Source organism: Filicampus tigris, chromosome 7 (genome assembly GCF_054856515.1).
Source record: "Filicampus tigris isolate MCC_2025a chromosome 7, RoL_Ftig_1.0, whole genome shotgun sequence".
Taxonomy (NCBI): Eukaryota; Metazoa; Chordata; class Actinopteri; order Syngnathiformes; family Syngnathidae; genus Filicampus; species Filicampus tigris.
Genome location: NC_141223.1, coordinates 6,501,692 through 6,525,301, shown reverse-complemented (window position 1 = coordinate 6,525,301; position 23,610 = coordinate 6,501,692). Strand labels below are relative to the sequence as shown.

Here is a 23,610-nt window from a genome sequence, read left to right as displayed (position 1 = left end):
CACTAACTATTTGAAATAATGCCATGTTTTGTCAGCCAACTGTTAGCTATCATGTTAATATACGGTAATGTATATTATGCCTTATCTCTTGTTCTTGTTTGGCTCATTTCGATAGAGTGGACCTTCCAAAGTTGCATACAATGTGGTCCATAATTCTGAATTAAAAAAACAAACAAAAAAACATATATATTGGGAATAATTCAACAAAACTGTCTCCGTCAGACAACATTTTTTTAATCGTGCAGGCAATTCTACAAGCAGCGTCACATTCTTAACTGCCAAACGGTATACTGTATGTACAGTATAGTTTTATCAGATTCATTCTACTATTACTATAGACCATTTAAATAGACTCTTTGACATTAAATGTAACACAAAGATGGACAAACGTAGTATAGGTAGTTTTGGGACCTTGTTGAAGAAATCGAAAGTAATTTGCGCACTTTGCAAAGCTAAATTCAAATACCTTATCCCTTTGTAGTTTGATCGCTTACTGGTATACTGTATGGATAAATAAACTGCTAGATCCTTGTGCTGCATATTTACTGAATGTTGCTGACTGCTAAGTCAGCAAACTCAAATCCTCTCAAATTTTCCACATATAGCCCTTTCAAACTCAGGCATGGGCAATTGTGTCGTAATTTCTGTAAAAGGTATGGGCAGACGTAATAAAAAAACAACTCGTTTAAGACACAGACATTGATTTATAGTCTCGCGCAGGGTTTTCTGAACCTGCTGATGTTTGGAAAAAATGATCCAGGGCATCAGGGGATTCCAAAAAACATTCAGATGGAGGTCTTTGTTTTTGAGTCTCTCACTCTCTCTCGCTCTCACCCTCCCTCTCTCTCTCTCTCTGTGCAACATCTGCTCAATAGTTCAACTGAAGCGGAATCAGGAGGGGGGTTATCAGTGACATCATTAGATACATGCCTTGTGTGTAGAACTTAAGCACATCTGTAGCAGGAGAAGAGTCTAGGAGGTTCTGTACTGATACTGCCTCTCTGCTATTGCTTAATGTGTTTCACTGTACTCTTCAGCGTCCACACAATCCTCGAACTGTGGGTCTTTGGCAATTAATTTGAATAGCTTTGTGTGCAGTATTGTTGTCACTGGAATGGTTTGGATATGTGTGTGCTTTAGTTTCTAATATAAAGAGCCATGGCTGAAAGAAAATGTCACTGATTATATAAAACGGAATTTTGCAACCGTTTTGTTACTTTAAATGAAATGATCTCATCAAGTGTTTTTCATCCATGAGTCAATGAAATATTAATTAGTGGTTTGGTTTGGTGGATGGCTTTAACTCATTAAGGACAGGAGCGCATTACCGCATGGGACCACGTGGGTCGGCTAAATATGCAGACGGGAACTTCATGACGGTTAGGTGACGCCCAGCTGTTAAATTCACTTTGGGCATTATGCAATTTTCAGTGTTTCCTTTGTCAATGATTGTAGGTGACGGGGCAAGTTCAGGAGCAGAGAGAAGATGTGAAAATGGAGAGCTGTTGGTCCGATGAATGGTTAGAACAAAACAAAAAAAAACACCTGAGGGCACGCACAATTGATAAAGGCAGAGTGATATGCCTTCTTTGTAAGAAGGACTTTGCTTACCAAAGAAGTAGTTCAAGCCTCCCACATAAATGCAAAATAACCAGCCGCAACTAAAGATTCATAAAATGCAGATAAAATTGGATATTGATTGATTGTTGCCATGATTATTTTCAGTGTATATATGTCAAAAATGTTGGTTTCTTTTATTACCAGGAGCCAACTACCTCTGTGCTAACCACTATCAAGCCTTGAGGACCATTTTAGGCAAAGTCAAAGTTATTTCAACTAAAATAAGATATGCTGCCTATTTCGGGTCATTCAGCAAAACTATCTCTGTTTTATTTCTGCTAGGTTTCTCACACAGTTAGGAGCTGTTTCTTCCAATTGTGTAAGGCCACTTTGTATTCATATCGTGTCTCTGCCACTGCTTTTAAAGTTTCTCTATACTCTTGTCAACTTTTAAGCATTCATTTTAGCACATCTAACACGATTGGAAAATGTATAAGAGTTTTTATGAACTGATTACGGCGATACTGGGAAAACAAACGCGATTCGGCCTACTAGTCTTTCAGTTTCAAGCCGAGTAAAGTGACAAACAAACACTTATTACGTGAACTATCGATCTCTTTTGAGAAGCAGATAGTGCAGGTACAATTTCATAATAGGTTGACTTGATTTGGGACTCTACTTGACTTTTACTCATTCGGCCTTCAGGGATTCAGTCAAAAAAGATAAAACTACCCGAAAAGCCGTAGGGTGAAGCCACATCTTATTGTACCTACATACTTTTTCTTCCCGGTATTTGGTGCTTTTTATTAGGGTTTTCTGATCAAATACTACTGTTAACATTCTGACAATCTAGGAATGACTGCTGCTTGCTTTAGCTACTTGGAGCACTACTTTTGTATGGCGGTTGGTTTCTAAAGGAAAAAAAAAAATCATAGGGTGAATCATAGGGTGCTGTTGTTTTGCAAACTGCAAATTAAGCTTTAATTAACAGGACTAATGAAGTGTGCCAGAGAGATTGAAACCCTCCCAATCCTGGTTTACCAAGAGCTTTCTAATAACTGTTGCAAATTTGAAACTGCAGTCATGAATGAGTTACATTTATGTTTGATTTATATGCATATGAAATGTTGGTCTATTTTTTTCATCTGGGTGAAATTAATGAATGGATTTTAATTGACCAAAATGGCAGTTTTGAAAGAATAGAGACAGCTGGAGAAACAGTTGGTTCAACTAAGGAGCAGTGCTGTATTCAGACTTGGCAAGCCAGTATGTGTTTTCACAAGAGATTCCTAAACCCAAGTACACAAACACATTTTATAGAGAAGTACTTTTGGATAAAGTGGAGCGGACTTGATCCAGACACATCTGATTTGTTAGTTTGAACAAATGATGACAAAAATGGGTTCAATAATGTAAAGTGCTGCTGTGAACAAGCACACTGAGGTGGTGTGTACAATGCTGTTGTGCAACAGTGATGTGGTTTGCATTTTTGTTTTATTTTATTTTTAGTTTGCTGCACTTTGACTCTGTACTTATTCAGTTGTGAGAGAGAAGATGGAGCGAGTTGCTTTCTACCGTAATTGCTGTTAAGTTGAAATGCAGACTTTCATAAATTGTTACATGCAAATGGACATGGATGATAAAAGTATAACATGAGATATAAGGCTTTTTCTTTTTTCACCTTATGGGGTGCATACAGTGAGGGCCGGCTCGCCCATCAGAAGATAGGTAGATGCTAAGGACGCGCTCTCCAGGGGGCATCAAAAATCGAGTGAAAATTCACCTTTAACATAATTGTAGTCAAACAAATTATTACTATTAATTCTTAAGTACGAGTCAAATGTTCTTTAGATGTACTGTATTCATATTGTATAACTTACAGCAGCCCCAACATAATTAAAAAGAACTAACAAAATAAACATGATCTGGAAAAGGGTTCCTAATCGGAACATACTTTCTACAAAATGGAACATCCAATCGTTGCCACTTTCAGAAACAACTTAGTTGTCTTTAGATCAATTTAGTGCAGAGAAACTTCTTTCCCAGCAGGGCACTATTAACTGGGGTAACTAATGCAATTTTGATAAGCCTAAATATGAAATGAAAAAGCCACCATAGATAGTTTTAGTGTGACGTAAACAATGCAGGAAGCCTTTGACAGTTTACTACTATCGAGTTGTCTTTTTTCATTCATTTTGCTTTGTAATATTTGTTGCAATGATAACTTGTTGTCAGAAAAATGCTAAATGATGAACTGATTGTTATTTTTGTTTTCATACCATTACATGGAATGTCCTGACACTTAGCCCCACTAACTTGGCATCTCTGTAGCCGCACAGTTTTGTCCAGAGGTATGTAATCCACATCCAGAAAGTAAAAACCCTGCCACAGTTTGGCTTTAGCCACAGACGTTTCTAATCAACTGAGCTCGTTTACCTGCCGGTTGAGTAGAAGCACCTGTGGCTAAAGCCAAACTGTGGCAGGGTTTTTACTTTTTGGACCTGGATTACCCACCACTAGTTTTGTCTCATATCTACATGGCGCCAGCCCACCTTGGAGAAATAATGTCTTGTCTTTAGTTAACTTCTTATCCCTCACGGGCGCACTAGCTGGGTTTTTTTTTTTCTATGAGGGCGGGAGAGAGGGTGAGAGGGAAACATTGTTGTGGTACGGTAGAATCTGTTTTTATAGACGACTGCAGTTAACTAAGACTATTTAATGTTGAGAGGCTGAAATTACAAGGATTTGGACAATTTTAAATTAAGGTCTTTAAACGATTTATTGATCATCAAAATAATCATCGTTGATTTGATAATCGATTATTCGTTGCACCTCTCCCCCCAAAAAATCACCATGCATGTGTACCTGCGCACCACTTATGTGCACCACTGACTCTAACTGTACTGTTAACCAACTTCCACAAGTTCTGCATCCCACATTCCTCTACTGAAATTCTAATCACATGCTCCAGCTACACACATGAAATAGTGCAGCATGGGCATTTCCTAAAAGCAAGGAAGCAGTGAAAATCCAGCTGTCTGGTTAGAGTTAAAAAACAAACAAGCGTGATACAAGTAGTACTTCTGACAGGCACAAACATATTGGGGGTGGACATGCGGTTTGAAATCTAGTAGTAATTCAAAAGTAGCACTGAACCTACATAAACTACTTGTGTCATCATATTAAGATCACATTCTTGCTTTAACATTGTGGACCTTTGTCCTAAATTTTATTTTGGTGTGTGATGTGAGGTGCAGATGGACCCACATATGGGTTTAGCTAGCAAGAACTGAAGGCCCAGCAGGTACATAACACCTCCAGAGAAAAGTCTGAGTGACGGGCAGGCGGGAGGCGACAATGCTCTGGTGAGCGGGCAGGTGGCCGCAGCTCAGGCACTGCCTGCTTTGAAGCAGGATCTGGGTCAAAAGGTTTTTGTGTAGGTGGAGCCTGCAGCAGTACTGGCCACTGAAAATGAGACATACACTGCTGGAGACTGAACAAAATGGAAAAAAGGCTCGTGCCTGTAGATTTAAATGCACAACCAACTATGGAACATGGAAGATTCATACAATGTTCATTCCCTTTATTAAAAATCCAGGTCTGTTTATGCATTTATTCCTTAGTCTTTTACATTTGAAGATGCTATTTTCAGAATTTTAACTGCATCATCCTGAAAGTATCTTTGTATAATTTGGAACATGTCAAAATCATTGCATTTTTGTAGCAAAGACAAGCCCATAGCAGCTCGGCAGTAGGAAGCGTTAACCATTACCTTCAATCGTTAACACTAGATCAAAGTATTCAGGCACCATTGGAGTCTTTGAATCAGAGGCATCAAGGAAGTTCACTTCATGGCAACGTTTGGTTTGCGTTCTTCTCGTAACACCACTTGTTATTCTGCAAGAATAGCTCAGAAAACCCCCCAAAATCAAAGCAAAAAACGTAACTCATGAATGGCAAAACTAAGTGAATTTATGGAAAGTTGGGAGATTGCTTTAAGAAGTGCAGTCCACGTTTACATCATGTTTCATGAAACAGAGTCATATGTAGGAAGTGGCAAAGCTACTGATATGTTTAAATTATTGTTGTAATCTGCACTTGAGTTTGTGCCTTTACGGTATAGTATATACTGTACTTATGTTTACACCAACCCTGTGTGGCAGAATTGTGTTGCTGTTGTGATGGTGAACGCTTACCAAACTGCACATCAACATATTTAGTACGTTTATACCTCTAATTGTAGTAGAGAAACAGTCTTTCATGTTAATTAATGCTTCATTTGCCTTTACCTCAGTATTCTATAATGCATAACAGATCTGATATTGTTTGTTGTAATAAACATTTATTGTTAAAAAAAAACACATTAGAAATGGACCTTGAAAAAAAACATCAACATTTTTCAGAAAAAATCTCAATTACTTTCCATAATCGTTACCTGAGACTTGAGCAATTATGGTGTCATTTTCAGTCGACAAAGTGTCAAAATGGCTGCCCCCCCGCGATGGACAAAAACGGGTGGATTTTACTGCTTAACTCTTATTCCACAAACGTAATATTAATCAGAATGCCGTGTTTAGACTAGTGGGGCTGCATATTGTAAAAACATCTTTTAAGACCCCTTTTGGGATCAAGTTACATACAAAGAAAAAAGTTAATTGATTTACTGGTTAGCCATCACCATCATGTTCGTCAGCGATAGGGTGGTAGAGGGAAGTAGTTGGGAGGGGGATATGGTGAGTCATTGTGGGGACTTATTTGAAATCATTTTTTTGCATATTACAGTAATTGGGCATTGCTTTGCTTTTCAATCCGTAGGCTGACTATCGCTTCAATTTTAAGAGTTAATAGAAATTAAGGGAATTAGTATTCAAGGTGATTATTGTTGTTCCCCCTGAAATCCCTGACGCGCTTAGCATCGGCCTACATGGCCTAATGGGCGAGCTGGCCCTGATCTAGTTGAAGTTTAGTGAATAGCGGCAGGCATTTATGAAACACAAAGTGAACTTCCATCGAACAAGGGCTGTTCTCTCATCTTTTAAAAGACCTGTCTTTTCTTCTGCACACATCCTGTGCTTACCCTTATCCTGTCCTCATCTCTCATGCCAGTTAAAGGATGTCCTCTCTACTTCGAATAATAATAATTCTTTAAAAACGGAATTACAGAATGACTCTCGTGGTGACAACACGCCATAATGATAGCGGAATCAACAAAGCAGTGATGTGGTTTTCGTCAGACTCTTAGAACAAATGCACGCCATTTATGTATTGTGGGACAACATGTCAAACTGGAAACAATGTGAAGCTGGTCTATAATTTTATTTAATATGAAATTGCAAATGAAATTTAATATGAAATTGCAAATGAAATTAAAAAGCCTTGAATTTAACGTAAGCTATTGGACATCTGAGTTGTACTCAAACTTTGAACAATGTGGCGTCCGGTGGTGTTCATTGATTCAAGGGACATTTTGGCATCCATTTCGGTGTGAAATACTTGTAGACATTACATCTGTCTGTTTGCCCTTCAAATGTTTTAACTATGGTGAGCATACAACCTCTTTGTCATTGCTGTCACTGTGGCCCCACCCATCAAGCCCTGTTCATACCATTACCTTCCGGCTAGTTAACTAAATGTGACCATTGATTTCTACAGGAAATGAGTCAAATCGAATGTCACCTGATGAGAACTGTCAGCTCCCTCATGGGCAGGGGAACAGACAGAACCTGTGGGAGGTAGAAGTCTGCATGAACATTAGATGGATGAGAAGCGGGGGTAGATAAAACAGCTTCATGTGAAATATAAACACACAAACTGAGAGGCATCCAACAAGTTATTGTTCCTGTCTTATTTAGTTTTACATAATTTGCAGCAGCCTGACGACTTGACTTGTATTGTGATGCTCATCCAACAAGCGATGGTAATGTTTTAACTAGCCTATCATCCGTCCTCACTACTGTATTGCTACGTTCATGCTACGTTCACACCAACTGCGTTGGGAGCGTTTCTGCCTGACATCGAGTACAGGCTGGATTGGGGCTCACGAGGACCGGAATTGGAGACCCCTCAATCTGATACAAAACCTAAACACAATTTTTCCCCTGCTTTGTTGTGCCTTAAAAATCTCTGCTTCCTCGCAGTTAGGCTTGATGTAAATCCCTAGCGTCTACCGGAGATGACCTGCACGAGCGAAAAGCGAAAAAGGTTGAATCAAAATAACATTGACAGTTGAATAAAAAATAAAAGGGTGTGGGAATTTTGAATTTAAAATGATACAGATTTGATCAACCGATAATTTATAAAAAAGGATGATATGCCGACTGTCGATGTGTGGCAGGCATAGTCCAGCTCTGATCGATGTAGCTGGATTGCAGGGCAGACACATCGATACATCGATTAAATAAATGGATCATTACACCCCTAAATACAAGGCCAGGTTCTTCCTAGTGGAACTGACGTGTAAATGCTTATGGATCAGGTCTAAATGCATGTAATCCAACTGAGCCCAGGGGTATGTGTTTAAGAGAGTGGAATACAACTAAATTTCAATAAATAGGCTGTCCAGATCGCACAACCCAATTCATTAATTGAATGTGCAGCAGTGGTGGAGCAATGTTCTTCACAGATACATGTGCTGGTTTTCAGATTTAAACAATGAACAAAAACAGTGAACGGAGCATAGCGACAGAGATCACTTTCAAAAGAAAATATTTAGTCTACCCTTTGCGTAAATAAATACTGCATTCTATCAACGGCAATTTCTGTCAAATGTAACATTTTTTGCATTCATAAACGTCATTATTGTGATATTTGCCCATGTGTTTATTTACATTTGTTGTTTTTAATCGGTGCTGAAGGGAATTTCTATTCTTCTGACACTGTGTCTGTAGGTCAACGTCCGTAAGTAATCTGTAATACTGGCAGATAATTGAAACGTCACCATATTCTTGTTTAGTCCATCCATCCATCTTCTCCGTACCGCATAATCCCGCTAGGGTCACAGGTGTACTGGAACCGATCCCAGTACACCCCAGGACAAAATATATTTCACCAAAGAGGTTATGCAGGAGTCATGGTAGTTTGGAAATGCTTACGTGTACACATACAAGCACTTGACTCTGAACACACAAAGCGAAATAAGAAATATGCAAGCATAATCATTTTTTCTCTTTCCCATTTATTTAGTCAAATAAATGATGATCTACTACCATTAAACTAAAATGATTCACTCTGGCCTTGCCATTTCTTTAATCACATGGTGAGTCTGCTTCAAAAAGCTCAAAAGGTCCCAATGATGTGTGTGGGTAATTCATTTCAATCCCTAGGCAAAATTTGATTTAAACGTGCATAAATAAATATCTTTTATGCCAGTTCAAAGGATGGAAAAGTAACATGACTATGTGTTTCACATTTCTTTGGAGCTTCATTTGATATCATCGAGTGGCTCTTTGTTTTTTTGTTTTTTTATGCGTGCCCCTTTTAGATTCATGCTTTCATTTCTGGGATTATTTTGTTTTCTGGGAGCCTCGATAATAATAATGATAATCTAATAGATTTGCAAAAAATGTTGGCTCACTCTGTTGAACGGCAATTAAAACTGAAAAACTCAATCATGTGCAAACGAAATCAACTGCTTTACGGGGTGATTTGTTGAAGCCACCTAGGCAGCAGTAGCAGCCTCCGGTTTTCTTGAGTACGATGTGAAAGATTGACACCATCAGTCATAGATTATAACTACTGAGAAGGATGAGCTCGACTCGCACAACAAAGTTTGTGTATCCTTGGAGTGATGGATGACCAACTAGGATCACCGTCGACTTGAAAAACAGGCCCTGTACTTAATTGTAATCTGTTGTAGTCAAAGGGTAAAATGCGTATTCAGTCAAATATTCAAAGGGAAGCAATGCTTGTGTGGCCTCAGCAGCCTGTTCAAGCGAGTGATGCGAATAGAAGGGTTAAAATTTGGAACGATTAACATGTCTGAATCTAGCCATCAATGTCTAATGGCAGGATAACGCTCATCTGCTTCTCCTGTGTGCTGAAGTATTCGCATCACAGAAGTGTGAGCTGAAGGGTGTCACAGTGGGGGTGGGGCACTACCTTGCGATAGAAACATCCGTCCATTATCTATACCGCTTGTCCTCACAAGGGCCGCGGGCGTGCTGAACCATCCGCACTCACAATCACACCTAGGGGCAGTTTAGAGTGTCCAATCAACTTACCATGCATGTTTTTGGAATGTGGGAGGAAACCGGAGTACCCGGAGAAAACCCAGGCAGGCACGGGGAGAACATGCAAACTCCACACAGGGAGGCCGGAGCCGGGTTCAAACCCGCAACCTCTGCACTGTGAGGCGGGCATGCTAACCAGTCGACCACCGTGCCGCCGCGGTAAAAATAGACTCGTCATGTTTATTGCTTTTATTTAGGTGGTTTAGGTTTTGCGTCATTCATGACATTAATAAACTTACAGAAAATAGCATCTATGTTGTGATCATGATCAGTAGTGTGAGAGAATGTGTGTGCCACGCAATGTTACACTATGTTATTGATCCTGAAGGCTGAGTATGAAATAATGCTTCATAGTCCGAAATGATAATTTTCTCTGCTTATATAACTACATGGAAGTGTTAAATTGCTAATATCATTTTTTTCTTTTTTTTTTTTTTGCACCCTCTTTCTCTGCTCCCGATCTACTACACTGCAAACGGATCTTTACACACAGGTAAAACGCAACTTGTTCTCGAAATAATAATCAAATTTTCAGAGTCCGAGGAGAATCATTTTTGTACATGTGCAGTGTTGGGTTTTATCCTTTTGATGAGTTTTTTTCGTCCCACGCAGTGACAGTCATGTTTGTTTGTTTAGTGTCTGGTTTCAGAATACTAAAAAAGGGTTTGTGTGGGGGGCTTCTGTGGTTCCTGCTGCATGTGGCACAAAGGCAAAGGTGTCTCCAGCATGGTTGTCACCAATCAGAGAGTTGTGTTTGCACCCATCTGAGCCTTTATTAATGTTGGTCAAGATGGCCATTCAATTAGTTACAACAACAGAGCTCACACATAAAATACTGTGTTTGTATATATACCGTAGATATGAATATGAATACATGCATGCAATGACATGGCCAAAAAGGTCAGTTGTCTCAGTCTGGTGGAAGTACTTGGACTGACAGGCGATGTTGACATGTACATGGTAATAAGTCTGCAGAGACTCCTCCAGAATACAGCAGCAGAGCTACTGACATTTCGTCTTTGCTGTTTTGTCAGTTAAGAATTTCTACACTTAAAATGGAGCATCCATATGCAGTGGAAAAAAATATATATATTTTTCCATGAAATTTCACATGATAGTGAAATCTAAGGAGCAATGTTGTATCCATACTCCCAAACGCCTGAGACCATCTGATTTGGCTTCTCATCCGATTCCCATCTATTTCTTTAAGAGGTCTTTCCCACAGACTGAATCGGGAATTGTCACAGCTTCACTGTCTACTTTTAGCTCAACTCGAGCAGACATACTTGTCTGGGACAAGTGATGGCAGAAAAATGTGGGAAACCTTTGACCCTTTTGTACAATGGTACTGAGACTTTGATTAAATAGAGTTGCAGTCAAGTCTGTGAAGCCCTTGGCTTGGTGACTTAACCTGTCTGCTTGAATACATATACAAAATATGGAAATTTGTACTGGGTGCAGGAAATTGCTTCTCAAGCTCCACCAAGCCCCGATTCTAAATGCTGCTTCTGTGTGGAGCCCCTTCACTGACGCTCCAATGCAATACCAATGTCCAAGTGCATGTAAATGGTGTCAAAAAATAAATAGTGCTGGTACGGGAAGGTTTCTCCCGGATAAAGATTAGAAATTATGTTGGTCAGCATAAACGCATGCATACAGTATACACGATATAGGCCTACTGTAGCTGTTGGTTTCTGTTTAGCTACAAGTATTCAGTTGTATAGCTTTTTCATTTAACAAGTGAAATGGGTAGTGTAGTGCATTTCCCTTACCTGTTAGCTCTGCCAAATACTGGTGTTAGCAAGACCATGCTGTGTTTTACTTGGTACTTATTAGTAATAATAAAATGGAGTATTGCCCATCTCTAAGCAGGAAGTTGTTACAACAACCATGTGTAGCAAACACAACAAGGTTTGTTTCATTGCACCAATGAACAACAAATAGTGTCTTTTCTTTTTAAGTTATGTACTGCTAACTAGGTGATTGTGTTAAATTAAGGTCCCACAATTGTACAATTTAAAGAATACAGTAATACATTCATGTATTAAAAGTTGCCTTCTCTCTCACTGTTGCTTAACAATGACAACAAAGAATTGAATTGACTTGAATTGTGATTGTCATATTGTGGTTGTTGTTATACCACAGACTCTAAGTTGAGTAGCATAAAATGTAACATCAGCAATAGCTTTTCAGAGGTCACTTTTAGCGAACAAAAACCTAACTAAAGCCAAAGTTAAATTTGAAAAGTAGTAAGGATTTCATCCTGCTCTCCAGCAGCTTATTCTCTCACTCCATGGTTAAACCCTTGTATGAATAATGGTAGTGTGACAGTTTTAATAAAGTTAAAAGGTTTTTGCTGCGATGATTCAGATGCACACTTTAGGCCGACATGGTCAGATATCCATCACAGTTGCATCTGTAGAGACGGGGGAGGCACCATTGTTTTATAGTGATTATACAAAGAGAAACAAAGCAGTTTACCCTTGAGAGAGTATGATGAGTAGCCTTTACAATGAGTTTGAGAGTAAGTCCATATCAGAGTTCGCACAGGTATGTCATTCTCAAACCACTCATGGAATTAGAGTGAATAGATTGTTTTTGATGGAGAAAAAAACAAAAACAAAATTCTGTTATTCCATTATTATTATTATTAGCAGGTGGAATACAATTAACTCAAGAAAGCACTATTCACTATGAACCTCAGCAGAAATGTTTGTAGTGGGGAGAAGTTTCTACATGGAGGGCTTTTGGGTGTCTTCAAGTACACTGGTGGTACATTAGAGATCCTCCATCTCGGATTGGAAAAGGCTTAAGAAAGTGTACAGATGTAACTCACAAGCGACTTCGCAAGGAATGACTTGGGTGGTCTTCCTTGTAAACCTTTTTTGAGTGTGAACCCAATGGCTTCAATACTAAAGTTGGTAGACAATAGTACATAACACTAACACCACAAATACAGTATGTGTATGCAGAGGAAATATATGAGTAGTGTAGGAAAAGACTTACCATCCAACTCTTTTTTTTTTTGTCACTTTGTCCACACTGTATCCTGACATTTTTGGGGCTGATTAAAAGTCAAAAGACATGATTTAGGGACGATGCCATGCCCACCCAAAATTTCAGAAAAATGTAACCAATCGGATTTGGATGTTGATGAAACTTGGTGTACTTGTTGATAATGATGTTACAACACTAAATCTCAAATTTTAGGTCAATCGGTTCTTTCTGTGGCGTTAGGGATACGCCACAATGAATATCAAGGCAGATGACTAAGATCACCTTCCAGTTCTGAACAAGTTTTTGTGTATTGAATGGAATTGAACAGCAACATGGGCATCTCCACAATGCTTTGAGTAGATATTATGTGTTCAATCTATCAGTTTGTGGACTCTATACTCTGGCATTTCCATCAGATATGTATGCAAGCAGTGCCACTTGTTGACAAGCTGAGGGCCCTCGGCAAGGGCAGTTCTATAAGCAACAAAGCCTCGCAGTTTGTCTGCAGGAGACCGTGAGAGTCGAGCACTCTGTCACGAAGGCCTGTGCTCGCACGTCAACATGGATGAGGAATTCTTAGGGCCTTATTTGTGTAAGTTTTGTGGATGCAAAAAAGGCTGCAAACTAAGCTTACCTAAACACTACCGCGCGCAAGCAGGATTGCCACACATTTTATTTTCTGCATTGTGGGAGGAGCAGTTTAGGGAAATTGATGAATTTTGAACAATGTGCTTTTTTCCAAGCTGAGATGAACTCTGCTGACTGATTGTGTGTCTTCAAATGGGGCATTTGAAAGGCAAGTGCAAAACAGCATGCAAATCGGTGCCAGCATAGCGCAGGCAAAATCAGAGGCGGCGGGAAGATTTTGTTCCCCTTCTATAAACGTTTTTGAAATGCCAACAAAAATCATTCAATTCTAAATTTGCAGCTTCTGAATGATCTAAAGGCTAACTTGCAGCCACTAACAAGAAGGAATCTACATAGAGTTTTGCCATGTCACCTATGTCAAAGCATGTGTCCAGGCCATTTCAGCGCACTGTGGAAATTGTGTTGGCCTCTTACAGAGCAGTTTTTTGAGCGTGCTGTCCTGGGTTTTAAAAGTAATGTTGCGCTGGATGGGCAGATACCACAAAAATGAACCACGAGAACACTTTATTATCTTTGTCTCTATCAATAACACTTCCATTTCCGTCACCTCAAACTTCTTTTTGTTATTGTGTTACCCTCCCAAATTTCTTTGAAAAAAGCTATTCACTGAAAACCATCAGAGCTATCTAAAGCACAAATCTCTCTTTTGAATATGGTGTTCTCCACCACTTTTCACCTGTTGCCAGCAGCGCACACGATTTGTTAGAGGGAAGATGCGTTTTACCGCAAAGTATTTGAGATCTTAATAAACCCAGCCCTTAGTATTCAAATTATTTGAAACTGTATTTTTTTTCGCTGGTGATGACCAAATTTGAACATGTGAACATACTACATAGTGTTTTAACTAATACACTACAATACAATTTTATTTAACTCAGCGCATTTCATAACAGCTAGAGCCGTGACAAAGCACTTTACATCCAATACAATAAAAATAGCATAATACAACAAGTCGAATCAATAAAGCCTTGAGCATCTGAAAGTTCCTGGCCAAGAATAACATTGTGTGCTGGAGCAACTTCCCTACTCACCCAACCAGGCTCTGTTCGATCACCTGATTATTGTACAATTCCATGATTGTTTTGTAGATACTGTCATGAATCCCATGAGTAATGCATACATGCTTTCACACAGCATTTTAAGAAGCAAATCATTCACTCATGTGACCGATGGTTATTGTAGATTTAACTCAGCATGAATCGACAATGTAATGAGGACAGCTATTGTCTCTCACGAGCAACAAATCCAACCGTCTATCGCTTCCTTTTCTATTATTTTGACAGGGATTCCATGTGACACCTTCACTCCCATAGCTGATGGCACCTTATAATGAACATTGAACACGTTACGGTTGGCTTTGAGCATGAACCAACAATGAGAAGGGTGATGGAAACAAGAATGGAATGGAAAATGATTTTCCTTGTTTCAGTTGCTGTTGAGGAAAACATGAAAATACACAAAATTGAACATACTCCAGAGGCACGCAAATTGAGATTGCGTTAAGAAAAGGCATACCGCACGTTTTTTGTGGAGTTTGTAAAAAAAAAAAAGAATAGTGAAGAAAAACTCATTAAATCTATTTGAGAATTTATATTCAAATGAAAGGCACAAAGCAATGATTACCAGACATAGTTTCTGAGAAAACTTGCGAATATTCACAATCAACTTGATCATGTTCAAGGTTTGGTATCAGTCCACAAGGCTACTCACATTCCCCATTTAGATTTCTACAGCCCACAGCTATGTTAAAGAACAAAACAATCACCATCTGCATTCTGATAAATGTAATTATGTGTCTACTCCAAATGGCTCCAGGTCTGTATGGAGCAACAAGGGTAATACATTTTGTTTATCGCTGTTTGCTTTGAAACTGTGTGTGTTTTTAGTAGATTGCAAGGAAGCACACAAAGCGGTACAAGGTTGTTTGTCCATTCAGATTAAAACATTTCCAATCCAAGATACCATATCTCAAGGTATGGGTGTGCAATTAATTATTCATAGCGCTGCTTCACACCAAAAAGAAAAGAAAAATCCCTTTGTTGCCTCGCCTTTGCAGTTTTAAAAATGTAATTTGATGTCATTTGCCATGTTTTTGGTTTGTTCGTTTTTAGGCTGCAACCTTCATAAGTTGATCTTAATGTTAGGCGATATAATAATAATAACACACGTTTCATTGAATGATTTCAAGCTTAATGTGGAACAAAAAAACAAAAAACAAAGTGGTGGACGGCACCAATTTGACACATTTCTGCAAATTATCTAGTCCTAGCAGAAAGGATTGAGACATAGGCATTTCAAGACCATTATTGGGAGTGCTCAAGCACCCCTGAATTGAATCCCAGCTCTTTCTACATTCTAATTCACTTGCTGTCTGTCTCAAAGGAACAGAAACACACTCTCTCCTCTTCGCAATGTCTCACACACACGCACGCACGCACCCCACCCACACACACACATGCAGTCAGGTGCCCTTGGGACATGCCTCCACAGAGACAGGCATGTTCCATGGTGCCAAATGAGCTATTGGAAGCTAAAAGTATGTCAGTTGATCCTCAGCTCAAGAGGCTACAGCCTTGTAGAACTCATATTCAATCAAAGCACAGCTAAGATAAGAAATACCTTTTCTGTAGAAGTACACAAGTACAAAGAACAGGGGTGTTGTGGTTAGCACTTTTTAAATGAGTATTTTAACTACTTTTCATTTGTCTACTTTCCTTATCTTTTTTGTATATGTTCAGTCTTTTATCATTATTTAATTCTCACACAGCCTTTACATTTTATTGTAATTTGTGTTTCTAAATAATTTGTACATGGTTTTTGTTGTTTAATATATTTTGACAGTAGTTGACAATTCTCTGCGTTACCTCGGAGGGAGCCCACTGCAGGCCTGCCGTGTTGCTTCCTCACGAGATGCTCTGTACCGAGCCTTAGGTCCTTAGGTAATTGCTGTTTTATTTTACATTTTATCTTTGCATCGTTGTGGACAGTGGTGCTCTGGGCGGGCAGGGGCAGGGTGATTTTATTTTTGTGAAGAACTTTGAGTAGCATCCTTATGTGTGAGAAATGCTTTATAAATACAATTTGATTGTGTTTGATGTGCACGTTTTTAATTTTAGTGTTTATTGTTGATGCCAAAAGCAAATTAACCACACTAGAAAATCATTTGCAGATTATCTGGTACAAAAAATGTTTTTTTTTAATTTCTCTTGAGTGATGAACATTAATAGAAAATAACAGAAAATCAAAGGCAGCAGGTAAGGACAGCCAGCACAAATATCACAGGATGAGATTGAGAAGTAAAAAAAAAAGGAATATATCTGATTCACAATTTGCGCATTGAGTGAGACACGGAGATTGCGCCGTCTTTGACCGTAAACCATTGCTGATGGCATTTACTTAACTAATCAGTCAAGGGTTACTATAAGATGCTTAAATGCTTCATATTAATCAGCAGGTGGTGGATTGCAAGATTCAAACGTATCTTGAAGTGGTTACATTAATCACTAATCGCCTCCACAGATTTAAGATTGATTTAAGATTTAAGATTGGCATTGTTCAGACACCTCAGCATTAAAAGCAGGAAAGTATTAATTTAATTAAAAAACGATTTATTGCACATTGAATTGTGTGATGCAGTTAGGAATGTTGCTTTTTTTAATTTGGGGTAATACCCCAATATATCATGCAAAAAGATAAAAATTTTCTCTATGATGACCATGATGTAATGCGGTCAGAAGGTGATCATGGAGAAGGCACATTGTGTCTATTCAGCACGGCTAGGCTTGTTGCTGTTAATAAAATATTCAGTTATCCACATTCAATTAGGACACAGGTAATGGGTTCAAGTCCTTGATTTTCATGGTAACAATTGCATCTGTGTTGAGCTATATCATTACTTTTTGTATTGGAGCATTGTATTGTGGTTAGTATAAGTATACCCTGTCATATATTTTTTGGAGGAAAAAAATCAGGCTACACAATATTTAATAATGTCTCTAATATTTATCATACCAGGATGCTGTGGTGACCCACAAGGGTGAAACATTCACCAGGGAAATGTACCTTTAAGGGAGGGGAGGGAGTTGTCTTGGTTCAAAGGAAGTGTCTCATAGGCCTGAAAGTGTTTCAAGGGAGTGGCTTGATTGCCTGATGTGAAACGTTTCATTTTTCTTTTTTTTTCTTGTGGAGGACCCAAAGAGACACAACTCGCCTTTGTCTTTCCATGTTGACATTTACAGCATCCCCGCAATTGGTAACCCTGACGTGAGCAATAATGTCAGATGTCAATATGCTCGTATCTACGCCGCAACGGTCAAGTTGCCTGCGTTTTGGCAACACAGCCCATGGCCGTAGTTTAAGCGCATTGAGACCCTGTTCCAGCTAAGAGGAATGACGCAGGATGTTAATGGCACGCCCAAACGTACCTACAACACTAGATATGTGGAGGTGTGTTTTTGTGGACACCGTTTCAACTGGGACTTTGTTATGACCTCTGCATCTTTTCCACCACTGGGCATGGACTTTCTCTATGACTTTAATCTTCTTTAATCTTCAGTCTGATTTGGGCCCCCTGGCGCCTTCTCTAAAGCCAACGGTCTCAAACTTGGGTTTTAAATTGGAAAGTGATTTTAAATTGGACAGTCAAATTGGCGCTGTTGATAAAATCAGCTTTTTTCATCTTACCCCAGACCTGATGCTGCAGGAAGGTGCATAGGAGTGGAGGAGCTCGGAGAGGTACGCCGGGACCAGGCCATTTGATAACTTAAAGACAAATGGGAGAATCTTAAATTGAACCATAAAATTCACTGGGAGCCAGTGAAGGGAGGCCATAATTGGTGTTATGTGCTCGATCTTCCGAGCTCCAGTTAGTAGGCGGGCAGCAGCATTTTGGACCAACTGGAGACATTTGAGAGAGGACTGGCTGACTCCAAAATAAAGTGCATTATAGTAATCTAGCCGTCGTAATATAAAATGGCCTATATCGTGATAGAAGTTTTTTTTCCAGCACTAGCCAGGCGACACTTCGATTCCTCTCAGAGGGTCACCTGATGGCTTCGTGGACTACAAGCCGCTGAAATTTGCAGTGGCCAAAACCTCTGAGCCGCGGTGTTGTCGAGAGCAACGTCAGCTCTCCGCCATTTTTCCGTTGGCTTTTTCCGTCAGAAAACATCAAAATACAGCATAAAAAGAGAACGCGCACCCACCTACCCTCCCTCGCAGTATACACAAAGACAAACACACACACATATAACCTTAAAAAGAGACATGCTTTATTTGCCTTTGTTGTTTATATATATATGGAAGGGAAAGGAATGATGCACTGGGTGACTGGTCACTAAAATGTAACATCATTTCTATCGTCGCTGCTCCAGGTAGGCTTTACTTAAGGGCCACCTGGGTTTCATCCCTCTAGTGGGTATGCTGGAGATTTGTTTAGAGCTTGGTGGAGTAGAGCGAGTCCAGTGTGTCAGGGCAGTGTGTTTGTGGGTTACAATGCCTCCTCTGAGACACACACCCAACTATTAGTCCATACTTTCTGAAGGAAGACAAATGAGATACACAAAGTAGAATGAGATATGGGCAGGAATGTGTATGTGAATGATTTGAGTCTGATTACACACATACTGTACTATATTGAGTCTCTGGTTGGAGATGTCTTCTTTTATTACAGTTGCTCCACCTGTCCCCACGTCCCATATGGATGCTGCCCAGCTGCTTAATGATGCCAGATTTCCCACATGGGCACTGACTAGAGCAGCTGTTTATGTGCAGTGACAGTCTTGTAGAAGCACTGACACACTTGCCTGCACACACCTTCTTTATACTGGAGCGCTGTGTAATTACACAAACATGGCAACCTTGACAGCTCAAATTAGGCCCGTTATAACTGGTCGTACGAAGTGATGATAATGATGTGAAGGTAAAGAGAAGTACATTATTGTGATGTTATGTTGTACAATTGGTCTGACACAATCCCACAGTTTTTAGGATTCAATTTCTATATGTTCTGCATGTTAAATTTAGCATTTAGAGATTGTGGAAGGATGGGGTGACACAATGAATCACATATGCATTGTACCACTATGTGATTTTAATTACAGTATGTGTACGTTTTCATATGTGTGGTATGCAATGGAAAAGAGACTGTAATGCCATAAACAATCAAGACTTGGTGTTTAAGCGTCCAACTTTAAGCCTTTTTGAGTGATGGAATGAGCCAAGTTGTGGCTGCCCTGTCAGAACCGGTACTGGCCCATACGTATATTCATAATATAAAACGATAAGTTTCCCTGATTATTTAATATTTAGTAGGGATGTCCTGATCATGTTTTATTTACACCAAGTCAGAGTCTTTGGTTTTAATTGCCGATATTGAGTCCCCATCTGATGCCTCGGCAATATATATATATATATATATATATATATATATATATAGTAGCCGACTTTTTACATCCACATCACATTGGAATGACAGAGCTCAGTGCAAGATAACCTACAAATGGACAAATGTCAACTCTGACAGTCTAGCTCTCACTTTAGCATTCCTATGTTGAACCACACACACGTTATGCGCACATCTGTATGTAAACGGGGGGTGCGCAAAAGTAGGTCGAACCATTAAATGCACCCCACTTGTAGTGAGGAGTGGCTCATTTGCATAAGAAAGCTAAACCCTCTCAAAATAGGCTAATTTCTGAAAGGCTCTATAAAGGGGGAGAAATGTATGCTTGATTTCTTGACGTCTGGGGTAGTTTCACAAGAGAACGGCAAAGACGTATCAAGCATCTGGGAACATTTAAATTGTGAAAAACTAATGCTTAATATGCTTCCTTGTTGATGATGATAATAATAATCTTTAAAGCTGATGTATTGATGTTTTTTTCCAAATCATCAAGAGATATATATTGTATACACTCGAACAACAATGAATTGTAATTCCAGTAGTATTCTAAATATTTTATTATTGTAACCAATTCAGGGTGTGCCACCTCCCCAACCGCCCCCCCCCCCCCCCCCCCCCCCCACACACACACACACACTGCCCGAAGACTTCTGGGATAGGCGCCAGCACTCCCCCCGACCCTTGTGAGTATAAGCGATATAGATAATGTATGGATGGATGGATATTTGAAAAATGGAAAGCATATATCTCCATAAATAAATAAATACATTTCTTCTGTGTGATTTAGTTTTTAAAAAAAAAGATATTGTAATGTTGGTTCTATGAATTGCTACTGTGGTGTCAATTCAAGGGTGGTTTACTTGGTAGCCAATATTTGAAAGTTAGAATTTTAGCACATATTTAAATTAACTTTATCTGAGTGCCCATCTTTCTTTCTCAACTGTGGCACATAAGTGCAGCTTTATTATTGTGATCAACAACCGTGCTTCTCTAGCTTTATTGGTTCTGCTGTTAAATTGCCTATTTTATTTACCAATGTGTACTTTTTGCATGAAAATTACTGGCGATGGACAGAGCACTTTATTGCTTTTTTAAAAAACATATTTCAGTCCATGATGCCATGACTAGCATTCGGTGGTCATAAACAGAAAGAAAAATGCTGATGGAGACACAATATTAGACAAATGTCACAAGCAGTGACATCATGAAGTAATGGCGTCTGGGAAATACAACCAAAATTGATTAAAACTGCTCCTGACAGCTAAGTTAAAAGTTTGACATGCCATCGCCAATGTAATGTGTTGTTGTTATTCAGCACACCTTTCGATTGCTTAAGAAACATTTTCTCGCATCATGTGCTCATTTAAATCAATGCAATCATTATGAGACCATCATTAGAAAGAATCATTATTACTACCGTATTTTCCGGACTATAAGTCGCGTTTCTTTTCCATAGTTTGGCCGGGGTGGGACTTATACTCTGGAGCGACTTATGTGTGAAATTATTAACACATTATTACGTGTATATCATTTCACATGTTATTTTAACCAACATAAAGAAACATAAAGATAATCCTAAAAGCTATTTAAAATGCATGAAGAATTTAAACGGTTAAAATCTAATATTTATTAAAAAAGAATTTAAAATAGTATGATAAAAAGACAATTTGACTGTCTATCAATCCATCTATACAAAATAGTGTACTGTTCCTTTAAATGCGCCGTGCTTGGCTGTGGAATTGCATCATCAGGCGTTGTATAATGTACGCATACCGTTCAGCCTGTTGTTGCCTCTATTCTATTTTTATTTTAAATTGTTTGTCATTTAAATTTTAAATGACATGTCTGTTCTTGGTGTTGGATTTTATCAAATACATTTCCTCCCAAAATGCGACTTGTACTCCAGTGCGATTTATATATGTTTTTTCTTCTTTATTGTGCCTTTTATGGCTGGTGCAACTTGTACTCCGGAGTGACGTATAGTCCGGAAAATACGGTGTCATAACTTCTGCTTGCTGTCCACATTCATTTTTAGATGTGGGCAGGATGTTTGAGGTGTGTTGAGAGCGAGAGTGACTGTAGGCCATTTCACTCAGTCTTTTACAAACACAGAGCTATGTAGTGTGAAATTGCCAAGTGTTGTTTAACTACACTGTGACTTTGAGACTTTTATCCATAGTAACTCAATCTTGGTAGCAAGAAGAGGCATGTGTTTCTTAGACTGACGTTGTATTTTTGGGTGACTACGGGAGGCAGAGACGTGGTAACTACTGATGGGAAAAATGAAGCTTCATGAAGCACTTGTTGTATTTTTTACTCTTCTAGATGTTGCTCTCGGTTTGAAGATAAAAAGCTAGTGCAATGGAAATTTATTACATTTCCACTGCATGTTTAAACCAAGAGTGCCATCTAAAGTAGTTGAGCATTTTCTGCTTCGTGAAGCTTCATTTGTCCCTCACTAGTGTTAATCATAACACTGTACTACCACATCAAGGAAGGCGCTCTCCAAGTGGCCTCTTCACAGATCTGTGATCTCCCTAGCCAAGTTTATATCATCCGCCCGTGGATCTTCTACTTTGCGTTCATCGACTTGCCACAGGACTCAATCAAATCAAATCAATGTCTTCCACGTCAAGGACTATCAGCATAATTCTCGCCCTGGGCACTTGAAGGGAAAGAGAGTAGCTGCTTGGTTTGGCTGCGAATCAAGTCAGGTGTGTTCACACCCACATAGGGTGCAAAACAGTTTTTTTTTTATGTGCCATACTTCACCGACTTGCATGGGGTGTGCAAAAATGTCAAAACTTAGCCTAGCCCGCCCATGCACAAATTGAGGCCAGACTGGGCACAAAAATAAAGTTCATAAATGTCATGCCATTAGACGCCATGTGTATAATTATTAAAACTTAATAACTACACACACTTAATAACGATAACATTTAATATTACACTTTGAGGCGGTGTGGTGGTGGTCGACTGGTTAGCACGTCCGCCTCACAGTTCAGAGGTCGTGTGGAGGCCTCCCTGTGTGGAGTTTGCATGTTCTCCCCGTGCCTGCGTGGGTTTTCTCCGGGTACTCCGGTTTCCTCCCACATTCCAAAAACATGCAACAACAGGTTGATTGGGCACTCTAAATTGCCCCTAGGTGTGATTGTGAGTGCGGATGTTTGTTTGTCTCTGTGTGCCCTGCGATTGGCTGACAACCAATTCGGGGTGTCCCCCGCCTACTGCCCGAAGACTGCTGGGATAGGCTCCAGCACTCCCCGCGACCCTTGTGAGGATAAGCGGTATAGATAATGGATGGATGGATTACACTTTGAAATTCTACACGTGCACAGAGCTGGTCCAGGGTAATGTACCAACATGTACCTACAAGGTGGAGCCAGAAATCACCTTTCCATAAACATGCCAAGTTATAATTCAGAGCCTCTAACCTAATAAGTTTCTTGCTTGAGAAACATAACCACATGAGGGGGGCGGGGGGGTCTATGTTATTTACAATTATGTTATTAATATGACATATCCATAAGAGGGGCGCAGCACTTCCATTCTCTCACAGTGTCATGTTTGGCCACGCCAAGCAGTTTAGTCTTCTCATCCCGTTGAGAATAGTAGATATACAGTGTCATCTAACGAGTGTGGCTTGCATTTATTACATTTTAATTGCCATATAGGCTCACACTGCCGTGCACGTTAACAGATGCGTGTCTCTCAGAAGTCGCTTGTAAAATGGGTCCCCTATAAAGGGAAAACATGCTCTGTAATAAGATGTAC

General features: G+C 39.4%; 1 protein-coding gene across 1 annotated transcript in view; it reads left to right on the top strand.

Moving 5' to 3' along the window:
- lsamp (limbic system associated membrane protein) overlaps window positions 1-23,610 on the top strand; it is a 164,431-nt gene that overhangs the window by 6,070 nt on the left and 134,751 nt on the right. The gene's annotated exons all lie outside the window — the stretch shown is intronic.